Consider the following 13,074-nt stretch of genomic DNA (forward strand, 5'->3'; position numbering starts at 1 on the left):
CAGATGGATTTCATTACAGCATGAAAGGGACTGTGATATAGAAGTCTAGCAAGAAGGCAGGTAGCTCAGGAGGTAGCTCAAACTCAAACTATTGCTGTTCTTCAAATTAATAATAGAAGAGACCCCCCAGAAGAAACAGAAGAGTGGTACCTGCTGCATTCTTAGTGGTTTGGGGATTCTGCTTGTTCCCAAAAAATCATGCTACATAACAAATCTTTACATTTGCAATTATGTCCATCTGTCTCATTTGTTTTTGAAGCTCCAGGGAACCTACAGAATGTTTGCATGAAAATGCTTTTTAAAGTTCACAAGGAACACTGTCTGGCAGTGTCCTTTATTTTCTCCTTTCACCTGTTCTGTTCCACCCTTCACATATTTCTACCTTCACTCCTATTAAAGAAAGGAACATTCCAGATCAAGTTTTTAGGCAGAGGTTCAGCATAGCCACAACTGTACAAACTGATTACTGCACTGGATTGCCATAATTTGGGTCCTCATTTCTTTTTCACTGAAACCTAGTTACTCCATTATAACTGAAAAAGAACATGCCCACTTTTAAAGGTGTGCAGTAATCTATTACTAGAAAAGAGAGAGTCTCCAAGGTTTGGAACTTTCTTAATATTACCATGCAATGTGCTGGGATAACTATGTTAAATTCTAAGCATGTTGTACTCCCAACAACCTGACAAAAACTAGAAGTTTGAATTACTGTAAATCCCTTTACTTTCATCCCTGGGATGTCCAGTAATAAACTATTTTAAGAAGCAATGAATGCTGGGCATTTGCAGTGACAGACCATCCTCAGATTCTGCACCCCTTCAGTATATCCATTCCCAGATTTTATCACTTTGTGAGCATGCTACAAAGCACAACTTGTTTCCAGGAGATTTGGAAAGCAAGTGGATTGAGGAAGGGAAGGTTATTCTTAATAATCATTATCTGGCCTTCAAATGGAATGGATTTTCTTTCATTATAATAGTTACTTGTGTGTATAGCTATACAATACAGTGGAAGGAGAAGTCTGTTGTAGCTACCATATTTTTTCCATACTTGACTGAGGAAGTCGATTTTTTAAATGGTACATCATGCTTGACATGGCTACATACCAACAACTTTTATCAATTGAAACAATAAAATAATAACTCTGTAGTATTTATTAGGGCTGTGCAAAGCTTTGGTCCCTGGTTTGATTTGGTGGAGATTTGGCCTGATTTAATGGCTGAATCTCCAAATCAAATCAGGAGACCCTTTAATCTCTCCAAATTGAATCTGAACCCTCTGAATCAATTCAGAGAGATTAGGAAAGATAAAATAATTTGGATATAGATATAGCTTTAAATGTTTTTTCTACATACCTCAAGGTATCAGGTGGCTCGTGAATGCCATGATGGTGAGGCAGATGAAGCATCCCACAAGAGCACAGGGGGTTCCCCCAGCACACTCAGCAGCAGACCCAGAAGTGGACAAGAAGCCCTTCCAGTTCACTTTCAGATCCACTGGGCAGCTTCAGGGCCCCCACCCCCCCGTGCCCCTCCTTAATCCCCAGCTCAGCAACTTGTACCTTCTGGGTCTTGGGAATCCCCTCGGGTCCCCCTGTGGCCAATTACTGAGTTGGGGGAGCACAGCCCCCCCCCATGCACTCAGCAGCTGACCAAGAAGTAGACTGGAAGTACTCTTAGGTTCACTGCCAAGCACATGGGGACCCCCGTGCATTCCTGTAGGATGCTCCATCCATGCCAGCATTGCAGCATTCACAAGCTACACCTAGTATCTCAAGGTATGTTGAAAAAAAACATTTAAAGCTATGTTTATAGCTGAATTGCTGATTCTCTGAATCAGCATTGAATCTTTAGATTTAGCCAAATCGAATCAGGGGCAGTGATCTAAATCAAAAAATCAAGTCACTTTCCCAGATTTGGGCTGAATCCAAATCCAAATCCAAACCCAAACTGATTTTGCACACACATAGTATTTATCCAAGGACCCCAAAGCAGTTTAGCATTAATAAATTAAACGTCTTATCATGAAGAGAATTATTTTGATCTCTAGTGTGCAGATGCAGAAGTTGGACATAGTGGGGGAAATTCTGCCCCTGTTAAACTCAATAAGAGTCTGTTCAGTAGGGCTAGGATTTCACCGTGAGAAGTCAGTTGATTAACCAGGGTCATAAGCGAGGGTTAAATTATCCCTGAAGCTGTAGTACCATCAATAGATTTGTACAAATATGAGTCTCAGGCCTGCCCTTCATCTATAAGACCATTTTTTGTTATAACATATGCATTATACAACAAACTATTCATATGGCCTTCCATTGGAATGGCTTTGATTCATAATATTGGGAAGGATAGTAGATGATCGCAAGAGTATTAATTTTACCAGTAAGTTCTGATTATGGACAAACCATACACATAGTTGAAGCCAACCAAATTAATTTCAGTAATTTCCCTGTGTTTTGTTATATTTAATGTTTCATTGACTCCTCAGCTGGCTACCCAGTACATGAACTTATTCTCGTAAAATACTGTTCTGCACTATAATTTCTCTGCTTCTCTTTATATAGCCCATCTTTGTGAAATAAATATTGCCAATTTGCTACATTCTCCAAACATTATATTAATGTTTTTTAAAAATACATTATTACTTGTCACAGATATGTGAAACAGTTCTGAGATTTGCCAGCAGGAACACATTAGAGAGCATTTGGTTCCTGAGGTTAAAAAATGTTTTGGGATATGTAATTCCATTTTAATAAGCAACTCTATGCACACGGGACTTCCTTGTTCAGTCTTCATTTAATATTAACCCTTGTGTTTTGCTTTTAGCATGTGTTAGCATACATGATTGATATCATATTATTGTTCAAACAAGGAATTAGTCTACCTCAATTTCATTTTGTTTGCTTTCATAACAACTCACCCAAAGGAGTTAATACTGTGAATGTCCCTTAGTGCAGTGTGTGTTATTTCCCAGTACATAAGTGGCAAAGTTGTATTAAGGGTCCTGTTTTATCATAGATGCCTTGGTTAGAGGGTTTAACCCTCCAGCATTAGTATTTGCTTCAGGCTGAACCCTGTTACAAACCTCAGAACAATTTCTAAAAGCAGTTTTGCACATAAATTCATTATTTTTGTCCTTTGTCTCAGATGTTCTTTTCCCTTCAACTTTTTCAAACAGCTTTCCTCTTTAATCTTTCCTTTCATTCAATATATTTCTTAAGCATTTTTACAGGGTTCTCTGCCTCCTTTCTGTGCATTTCCTATTATTGCTATTATAGGTTTCCCTCACCTTATGCTGTACATGTGTTCCTGGAAAATGGCACATAACTCAAATTCACATAAAGGGAATCCATTTTACAATGTAACACATAGGGATACGTTCCAAGATTTCCACTGTACTAACCCTAGGCCCATTTCTACGACTTTTAGAATTCAGTTTTGGTACTCACCAATAGCAGACAGTACATACAAGCACAGGGTGGTAGTGAATGTTCAGTTGGTGTGAAAAGGGGGTGGTGAAGGTTTATCAGGGGTAAGGGTAGAAGATAAGCTAGAAGGATGCTTAGAAGCCATAATGAGCATGGCAACTACAGAAATGTGACACAGACAATGAGCGAGGAGCACACATCCATACACGAGACTATATGTTGGTGTGCATCACTCCCACAATGCATCGCACAAAGCAGCTGACTGCAGGCTTCCACCACACCAATTTCATAAGAGTGAATTTACCTTGCATATAATAAATTTTTGGTATAAAAAGGGTTATCATGTAAGAATGAATTTTCACATACAGAACCCGCATAAAGTGAAGGAAACCTGCATGATTTTACAACAATACTTAAGAACACAATTCAGTTGTTTGCTATAAGTAAAGGTTCAACAGGTATTTTCTATAACATGACCTCGTCTCTCCTTCTTGCAACAGAAAATTTTGGACTTATGAGATATGAGCTCCTTGCAAATCTGGTCTCGTCTTCCCAATTCTTTTCTTGTTATATAATTACCATAAATTGATACAACATAACCACTGCATTTAAATGTCAAGAACTTGGCCATGTATAGACATTCAGTTTCTTCTCTCCCAGGAGAAACCACAAGTGTACAAATGTTCAGAATTTTTCTTCAGAGCAAAAATGGCAGCTCCAAGAGAAAAATTACCTAGGAACAACCAGATTTAAAATCACTCCGGGAGAGTGAACATTTGTACATGTTCAGAAAAGAACATCTCAGTCCTTCAGCATACTAGAGTGCTTTGCTCCTCCCTTCCAGAGCCAGTGGGTGCACATGTGCCTCTTGCCCCGCCTCAAACCCCTTTGAGGCGGGGCAAGAGGCACATGCAGGAACAAAAAAATGTTTCCCCATGCTGTAAGTTTAGAAGAATTTCTAAAAATTAGAAGAATTTTCCCAGAAGAACAGAGCAAGGCACAGTCCCAGACTGCCTGAAGCCAGCAGGAGTCAGTCCTCCAGAAGAGACGCTCTGGTTTTGGCCAGAGCATCTCTTTGGTGCTCCTGCTGCTCTCGGCCCCTGGCGCTGTCCAAGGCAAATTGGAAAGTGGTGGTGGGGGGGGGAAATGTCCCCAGGGCTGCGGGGGCAATTGGCCAGAGCAGCCTTGGAGGGATGGAGCCCAGACTGGTGCAGCTCGCCAGTCCGACTTTGCACCAGAGTGCAAATGGTATCATGCATGTGTTTTTTATCTAGATCCTTCCATAGATCCCTTCCGTCTGATGTCCTGATGCAGTTTTTAAAGGAACAGGGTAGAAGCTAAACGAGCCCATGTGAAGCTAAATGAGGACAGAGGGACTATACCTTACAGAAAATACCTCTGGTATTTGGGTTCAAGAAGAAAAAAACAAGAATAAAAAATAAAGAAAAATGAAAAAAGCCATAAAATTAACAATAAGAAAACTCCAATAGAATGAGGCAACTATATTTGTGTATTACATTGAGAGGTGATCTAAAAGAATATAACTTTCTTAATGTTAATTAAGTAATACTAATTAATACTATTAATAGTTAATCTTAAACATTAAATGCTACATTTATATTTCACTAATAAAATTGAAAAATTTCCCAGTACTAGGTTACATGTTACAAGGGCATCAGTATAATTTGATAGTATTGTCCCTTCCACCACATTTGAGGTCATAGACATTAATTTCCAATGAAATTCCTAAAAATACTATTTATAAAACTATTATACTTCCTACCAAGCAGAAAATCACATGTCTAAAAACATTGATTTGCTAGCACCGCAACATCAGTCCAGGATTCTTTTCAGTGTTGATTCAGTTTGCAATGATATTCCAGCAAAGAAAGTCCCTTACATTTTCTTTTAAAGTAAAGGTTGTGATGGGAACTATTTCATTCCCACTTACATTTGTGTAGATCAAGAATAATTTCATTCACTTCAGTAATGTTAAAATGAGCATGTGAAACTGCTACTGAAAGCTAAACTGTTCTTAAATATTTTTCAATGACTTTAAGAAACACAATTTACATATGAGAACACAATTTACATATGAAAAGTTTCAAATTAACCTTAGCAATAATTAAGCTGCAAGTTGGAAACTGAGCATGTGCATTGTTTGCTTTTCCCCCCTTCTGTCTACGGGGGAGCACAAGAGTCATGTGCTGATTCATAGGTTTCATGGCCAGAAGGAAATCATTATGATCATGTAACCTCACCTTATGCATAATACACATCTTAAAACTGAATAGTTCTTTTGCTCCTTAAGCAAGAACATAATGTTTGGTGAATAGAAATGAGTAATGATGAATGACAAGCGCTTTATTTGGAAAGGAAAGATTAAAGAAACCTTCATTTTTATATACCTCTCAATATAGACTCACAAACTCAGGCAGAAACAATTTTGTGAGTTGGAAAATGTTGTTTATGTTGTAAAATTACACAGCGCTACCTATGACCCTTTTTAATGGCAACTCGCTAACAATGAAAGGCATTTGTCAACTATGATTATAAACAATAAAAGGCTCAAGAAAGTGAATTGTGGTGGCAACAAGAATTACCCAAAAAAGTGCATATGTGGGGAAAACAAACACAGATTAAACTGTAATATGAATTGCATACCCACACAAGTAAGCAAGAAAATCCCCTACATTTATGACCAGTTTCCCCTATAATACTCCTCCCTCAGAGGTGGGGATTGCTGCTTCTATCATCCACTGACTAAATGGGGTAGGGTCTTTATTTCAGCTTCAACACATCTAATACACCTATTCTACAGGTTAACTGATGCTGAGGAAAAAGGGACAAGTTATTTGTAGCTGGCATTACTATCTCCTAAGAACTCCTTTTTAGATATAGTGGGGAAATGGGGAAGAAAAGATGGCTTCTTCAGATCCTTCTAGGATGATACAATGACATTGTCCACTACCCCCTCCCTTTAACTGGAAAAAAGGGCCTCTCTCGCAAGGGACAGCAAAAGAACCTTGAAAATATGAACCCTCAGGGATAAAGACAAAAGTGAAATAAAAGAACCGCAAATACATTTAACACAATTTTAAAAGTTGCAGAATGTTGGACCAATCTCATGATTTGGGGGGAAGGGGGGGGAAATATAGTATGTTTGTAATCTATAGGAATGGCAGTACCATGCACTCCTTTGAGTGCAGTACAACCATCACCTGTTTAGCCACTTAATTCTTCCAAGGGTTGTGTGTGTGTGTGGCGGGGAGGTGGAGTGTGGGGAGGAGGTGGTGAAAGTGCCATCTGCTTTCTCCTACCACTGATCCTTTGGGGATGCCATACATTTATTACTTTCTGATCTCTTGTGCCCTCCTAGGTCATTTGTATAAGGAGCAGACACAACCTGGTCTTAAATGAATATTTCATACTAGAGTTTAAGGATCAATAAATTCTATACAAGGAGCACTGATATTTCAGTTCAAATAGGCAATAATCTGTCTAAGTGAATGGTGCACATAATCATTTGGATCACCTTGTTTGCTGCCTGCACAGAATTTAATGGAAAAACATCATATAGAAACCCCCCTCAGCTCTTACTGAAGTTTGATTTCACTAGTGTAAATGGTCAGTTGTCTGCTTCTCCTGTAAATTACCATGACAGGGAAGTTGAAGATTAGCCAATATCTTCTCCAAGCTGTAGCCATGTAAGGGAGAGCACTACTAGTAAAAATACATGTAGAAGGGGAATTGGTAATGTGTCCAGTGGTTTTATATGCCACACAGGAAGCACCTTTTCACATCTGGAATGATCTGATTCAGTATCTTAGCAAAAGTGGGGGGGAGAAATGGGGTGACCACCCCAGGTGCCACAGTGAAGGGGCAACAATAGGTGCTGCCCAGCTGGGGCAGGTTGCAGAACGGAGCATCAAGAGGCTCATTTGAGAGGGTAAGAGGACAGGTGGCTCCCGCTACTGCATACACTCCCAGGCAAGCATGGAGGGGCATGTGCCCCCCAGATCTGTGCATGGGGCGAGGACGGGCTGCTGCTGCGGGCTTGCCCTGGTTACCAAACTTCCTTGCTATGGTACTGATCTGATTATCACTAGACATCAGCTCAGTCAGTATAGAGTTAATGTTTATATATCAAAATACTGAGAATTATCTGGCTCTTTGCAGAATTGATTTTCCAAGACTTCAGCTGAGCTAAACATTTTTCTTTAGAATTCAGCTGTGCTTAGCTGTGGATGGATTGCTACTCTAGGTGCATAATGCTGTCTTTGTGTAGTATCTAGCCATGACTTGAGTTCTGTGATTTTTCCATTCTCAAACTTGGAGGTAGGGGAGAAGACATAAGAATCCTAATTATTGCTATATACTTTCCAGGGTTTTAGAAACCTTCATAAAAAAATCCCTGAAATGAGAACAATTTTAAATGTCAGTTCAACTTCTGTCAATTCTTAAGGGACTTATTTGAAAAAGAATAAAGTTATACTTTTGGCTTATTAGAACCTATAATTGTTTTTTTAGAATAAGACAGTGGGCAAGGCCAAAAATATAGCTTTAACCATAGAATAAAGATAGGAAAAGCATTCTTTCATTCTTTCTGCAAAGAGAAAATGAGCTTTAGAATTAAAGTGATTCTATCAGGGGAATATATCTTTGTCAGGCAAATAAAAAAAGTATGTCCCTCCTTTTTCCCTATTCATCTTCTCACAACTGACACAGTTTATCATTGTGAGGTACAGAGGAAAGTAGTTATTCACTTCATATTTATATATTCAATTAATTCACAGTAGCATCCATGTGTAGAAAAGTCCTAGAACAAGATGCTCCTGAGGACAGGAAGGGACTTACAGGAATGCAATTTAACAAGGAGTAATGCAAAGTGCTGCACCTAGGGAGGAAAAATGTCCAGCACACCTACTGCCTAGGAAATACCTACTTGGCACCATGGAATTGGAAAGGGATCTAGGAGTCCTACTGGTCTCCAAGATGAACATCAGTTGTTAGTGTGATGAAGTCAAAGCTAACTGCACTTTGTCATGCATCAGTACCAAGGAGGTGATACTTCCCCTCTACCAGGCACTGGTCAGAATGCACTTGGAATTCTGCATTCAGTTTTGGGCGCCACACTTCAAGAGGGATGTGGATAACCTGGAGAGGATCTAGAGAAGGGCCACTCATATCGGTAAGGGCTTGCAGGCCCAGCCCTACAAAGAGAGACTAGGGCACCTGGACCTCTTCAGCCTCCACAAGAGAAGGTTGAGAGGTGACTTTGTGGCTACCTATAAATTCATCATGGGGGCACAGAAGGAAATTGGTGAGGACCTACTCACCAAGGCACCCCTGGGGGTTACAAGAAATAATTGCCATAAGATAGCAGAGAACAGATTTAGACTGGACATTAGGAAGAACTTCACAGTTAGAGTGGCCAAAATATGGAATGGGCTCCCAAGGGAGGTGGTGCTCTCCCTTAGCCTGGGTGTTTTCAAGAGGAGATTAGATAGGTATCTGGCTGGGGTCATCTGAACCCAACACACTTTCTGGCCTATGCAGGGGTTGGACTCGATGATCTCTAGAGGTCCCTTCCAACCCTAACGTCTATGAATCTATGACTCAGCCTGTTTACACAGGTAAGGAAGCAAAACAGAAATTAACACATAAAATTAATGGAGATATTTTCCTTATTAAGAAATTGATGGGATATATTCAATTTTCTTCTTCCCATAACAGAAATAGACTTCAAATTGTCTTGGGATTAGAACTTCAGTGAATCCAGTAGTCAAATTTGTTATTCTTCTAAAAAAGCTACAAAGTTTCTTCCATCATAATGGTCCAGGACTAAGACTTCTGGCAGAAGGGGTCTAGCTATCAAAGGGCATTTGTACACAACGTGATGTTTAGTGCTCGTTAAATCAACCGTGCCTTTAAAATTTTAATCTGGGTTAATTTGGTGCATCGTGTTTGTGTTTGCATGACACACTCTTTCAAGTGACCTAAATCCTGTGTGTCATTCCTTACAGATTCCAGCAGGGGCAGCCAAATACCAATCTAACACAGATTGCTCTCCCCCTGCTCCCATCAACTAAACAAAGAAAACTCCCTGACATCTGGTTAGGGCAGGGGAGACAAGGGGTAGATGCAGGGGCTGCCTCAAGTGTTGGTGAACTTTTGTGAACAGAAGAAAAACTGTTTTGCCCACAGTCAAGCTAGCTACCTTGAAAAGTCCTTCAGTTTGTTATCCACTAAAAAGCCCTGGTTTTTACATTTTGGAGACACCAATTATCACATTTTCTCAGGCAGAGTTCCATCGCTTTTGTTCTCTCACCCAGAGACTACATGCAACTTTATTGCACTGGAGATATTTCTAGGAACACATGCACACAATCCTGATCTGCAACCCCCTTCTCCAGCTTAGCCCTATAGTGCCTCTCACTCCTGGCCTGCAGCCCCTACCCACCAACTCCAGCCCTGAATTATGATTCTGATAGGTTACCCCTGCTCTGCCAGCAGAGCAAAGCAAAAATCTCAAATTCAGCTCCTGATTAATCAAGCGCTGCACTAGATATTCTGGGAACTGTAGTTCTACTTAGCAGCTGCCATGTTGAAAACAAACCCAGGGAGAAAATCATGGACATTAGGCTTGCATTTAAAAAACCCGCCTAGACGTAGCACAGGGATGAGGCTGGCCACAGCCCCCTTTCTCATCCTTCCCCCCAGGCAGGATCTCTGACTTGCTCAGCCCCCACGAGCACAGGCTTCGATTCTTTTGCTGCCCTCAGAGTCAACCCCTGCCCCTCCTTTGCTGTTGCAGCCCCTGCCTCCACCTCCCATGGGAGCAGGGGGAGAGAGGGAGGGATGAGCAGGAACCCCCCCAAAAAGAAAAGAAAAATAACAGCAGCAAATAACAGCAGCACCCAGTGGCCAAAGGCCTGAATGATGGAAATAGTGCAGCGCCACCTGATGGCAAAAGGCACTAATTGCAAGTCTTTGAGTTGATAACTGTTTGAATGACATGAGTCCATGGATAGGGTGACGTAAGCAGGGAGAGCTGCAAAATAAAACATATCCAAGTAGTGTTAGTTTAACACATGAAAAAGACTTTTATAATGATGGGAGGTCCAGATTGTGTAAACACAAATACAGTTGCATCAGCATAAACAGGAAGTCTCATGTTGTCTACAAATGCCCAATGGATTTCCTTGCTAGATTTTTCTCACCCAGGTGTCTAAGACACTGAGCATGGAGGTCAATACCAAAACTTCTTGATTTTATAGAAGGGGTGGCATTTGAATCTCCTTTCAGCCCTCATACTGGAGTGAATTCTGTTTTGTGCAACAGAAATGAAGAGCTGGATCAAGATGGAAGCTAATGGAACTGAATCACTGATCTGTGTATTTGATTATCAAGTCAAGTCAAGTCAGTCCCGAGGCCACACCAACCACTGATGTAGCAATAACTTTCCTTCACCCTGGAGGAGGGTGTTGGTAAGGGTGCTAAACCTTCTTGTTAAATGTCCAAAACACTGCAGCTTTCTTCTTCACATTTGATCATCACCTTGGGTTATGTTAATAAATGTATCCAAGCTGTTAACAACAAAGTAATGACAACAAAGCTCCTACTGACATTTGGTCCATGGGCCATTGCTTTCCCAAAATTTCTGATCTAGGAATCGGTGTGCCCACATCAACTAAAAGTGGGGTTTCTTTGTATATCCAAGTCTAATTAGTATCAGCAGAAAGGGGTGTAAATTTAGTGCATTTAGGATCCTGCAGCACCCAGAGAACTAAGGTCTTTGGAAAAAGTGGTCCCAGTTGTGTGTGCTAAGCCTAAACCCTCTGGGTAGTTTGGCTCAGGCTGCTTAGGCACTAGAGATCCTAATTTTTTTCTAGTTTCCTCAGGGGGCAAAAGGAGTAGGTATGTTTTGTGCTAAAGGAAGACACTTTACTCCTGTGCCAGGGTTTTGTTTTTTTAAAACTATGGAGTAGGGGGACAGGGCCATTAGGGGTCCCACCCATGGTCCCCTCCTCCAGGCCCCCTGACCCCTTACTCACCGGCACTGGAGCCCTGGTGCTGAAACATGGCTTGGCCAGCCGTGTGTTTCAGCGCCAGAGTGAGAAGCTAACCACAGAGATGCTCTGGCAGCCAGAGCATCTCTGTGGAGGACCCAGACTCCAGTTGCCTCAGGGCACGGTCCTGTGCCTTGCTCTGCTTTTTAAAAATTTTAATTTTTTTTGACCCCTGGATATCCAGGGGTCTAATTTTCTCCTTGCACTGCAAACTTATAGCACTGGGAACATTTTTTCATTCCTGCACACGCCTGTTGCCCTACCTCAAAGGGATTTAAGATGGGGCAAGATGCATATGTGCACTCATCTGGACATGCCCACAGAGTCCAACTGCAGAAAATGCGACTTGGTATGAGTGCAGGGTGTGCCTGGGCATTGTAAATTGTAGGATTGGGGCTGAAATACAACAATTAACTCCCCTGTCATGGCTTGGCTCACATTTAAAATTCAGGGTTGCTTAGCACTGTAATTTCACTTGACACAAACTCTCATCTTTATCTGTATGTAATCAGGTAATGTTAGAAATAAGGCTTCATTTCTGAATTTGTTTTCTTCCTGTGGGCATCATTTGGGACAGTAACAGGTGCCAAGGTGTGCATCCCATACAGTGTTCCTGGCCACTTTGGGTGCATCCACATGAGTGCATGCATGTGGTTTGCAGGACCACAGACCTATCTGCAGTGCTGCAAACCACATTTACTTCACATGCAGACATCTTCCATGCTGCTAATTTGCAACCTGGTGGCTTTTTTTTTTTTGACACCGAGGAGATCCCGGTGTCAAAAAAAGTGGCGCAAAAAAAAAAGAAGGGCAGCACACATGGAAGTAGCACATGTCACCCAAAACTGGAGCCTAACCAGTTGGAGCCATGGTCTGGATTGCTGCTTCTGGAGCCCTGGCTGGCCCCTAGGACCTGAAGTAAGGCTTCTAAGGCCAACCCAGGTGTTGGCCCCAGTCTTCCCTACTCCACTACTCCCCAGCCTCCCCTACTCCACCTGGGGCAACTTGCCATGTGCCAGGCCATGCATGCATAGGCATTCCCTGGGGACAAGTGGCAGTGGCACAATTACATGCCACTGGTATTCATCCCTTAGGAAACTCACTTCTGTGCTCCTCTGGGTGTGTCCCTTGGGCTCTTTCCATAAATCTTTCATGGGAATATGTTGTTGGCCAATTGATCAACACCACACCTGGAGGATCTGTGGACAGCATTTTACTGAATCCTTACTTTTCATGCATGTCTCTCTCTCAATGGCCCTACCAGGAGTGCAACTATCTTTTGCATAGTCCTTCCATTCACTGAAACACACAAACTATCCAATAACTAGAACTGTGGGGTACCATAATTTTTGATTCAGTGGCAGTCCCCCCACAAAAATTTTAAAAACCCAAATACAAAAAAAAAGGGTTTTGAGTTGAACAAAAGTTTTAGGCAAAAAGTATTAGGTAAGTTCTTTCAAAACAAAACAGATATTTTTTTGATGATGAACATCTTGCTGGGGTCATTTGACCCCAGTATTCTTTCCTGCCATGGCAGGGGGTCAGACTAGATGATCTGCTCAGGTCCCTTCCGACCCT

General features: G+C 41.4%; 1 long non-coding RNA gene across 1 annotated transcript in view; it reads left to right on the forward strand.

Moving 5' to 3' along the window:
- Window positions 1–2,252: 2,252 nt before the first annotated feature.
- LOC109324335 overlaps window positions 2,253–13,074 on the forward strand; it is a 13,909-nt gene continuing 3,087 nt past the window's right edge. Inside the window, exons 1-2 of the long non-coding RNA XR_002104918.1 lie at window positions 2,253–2,265; window positions 8,884–8,887. This is a non-coding gene — a long non-coding RNA (uncharacterized LOC109324335). The remainder of the gene's footprint in view (window positions 2,266–8,883; window positions 8,888–13,074) is intronic.

The sequence above is a fragment of the Crocodylus porosus genome, unplaced genomic scaffold, assembly GCF_001723895.1.
Source record: "Crocodylus porosus isolate Cpor-Errol unplaced genomic scaffold, CroPor_comp1, whole genome shotgun sequence".
NCBI lineage: Eukaryota > Metazoa > Chordata > Crocodylia > Crocodylidae > Crocodylus > Crocodylus porosus.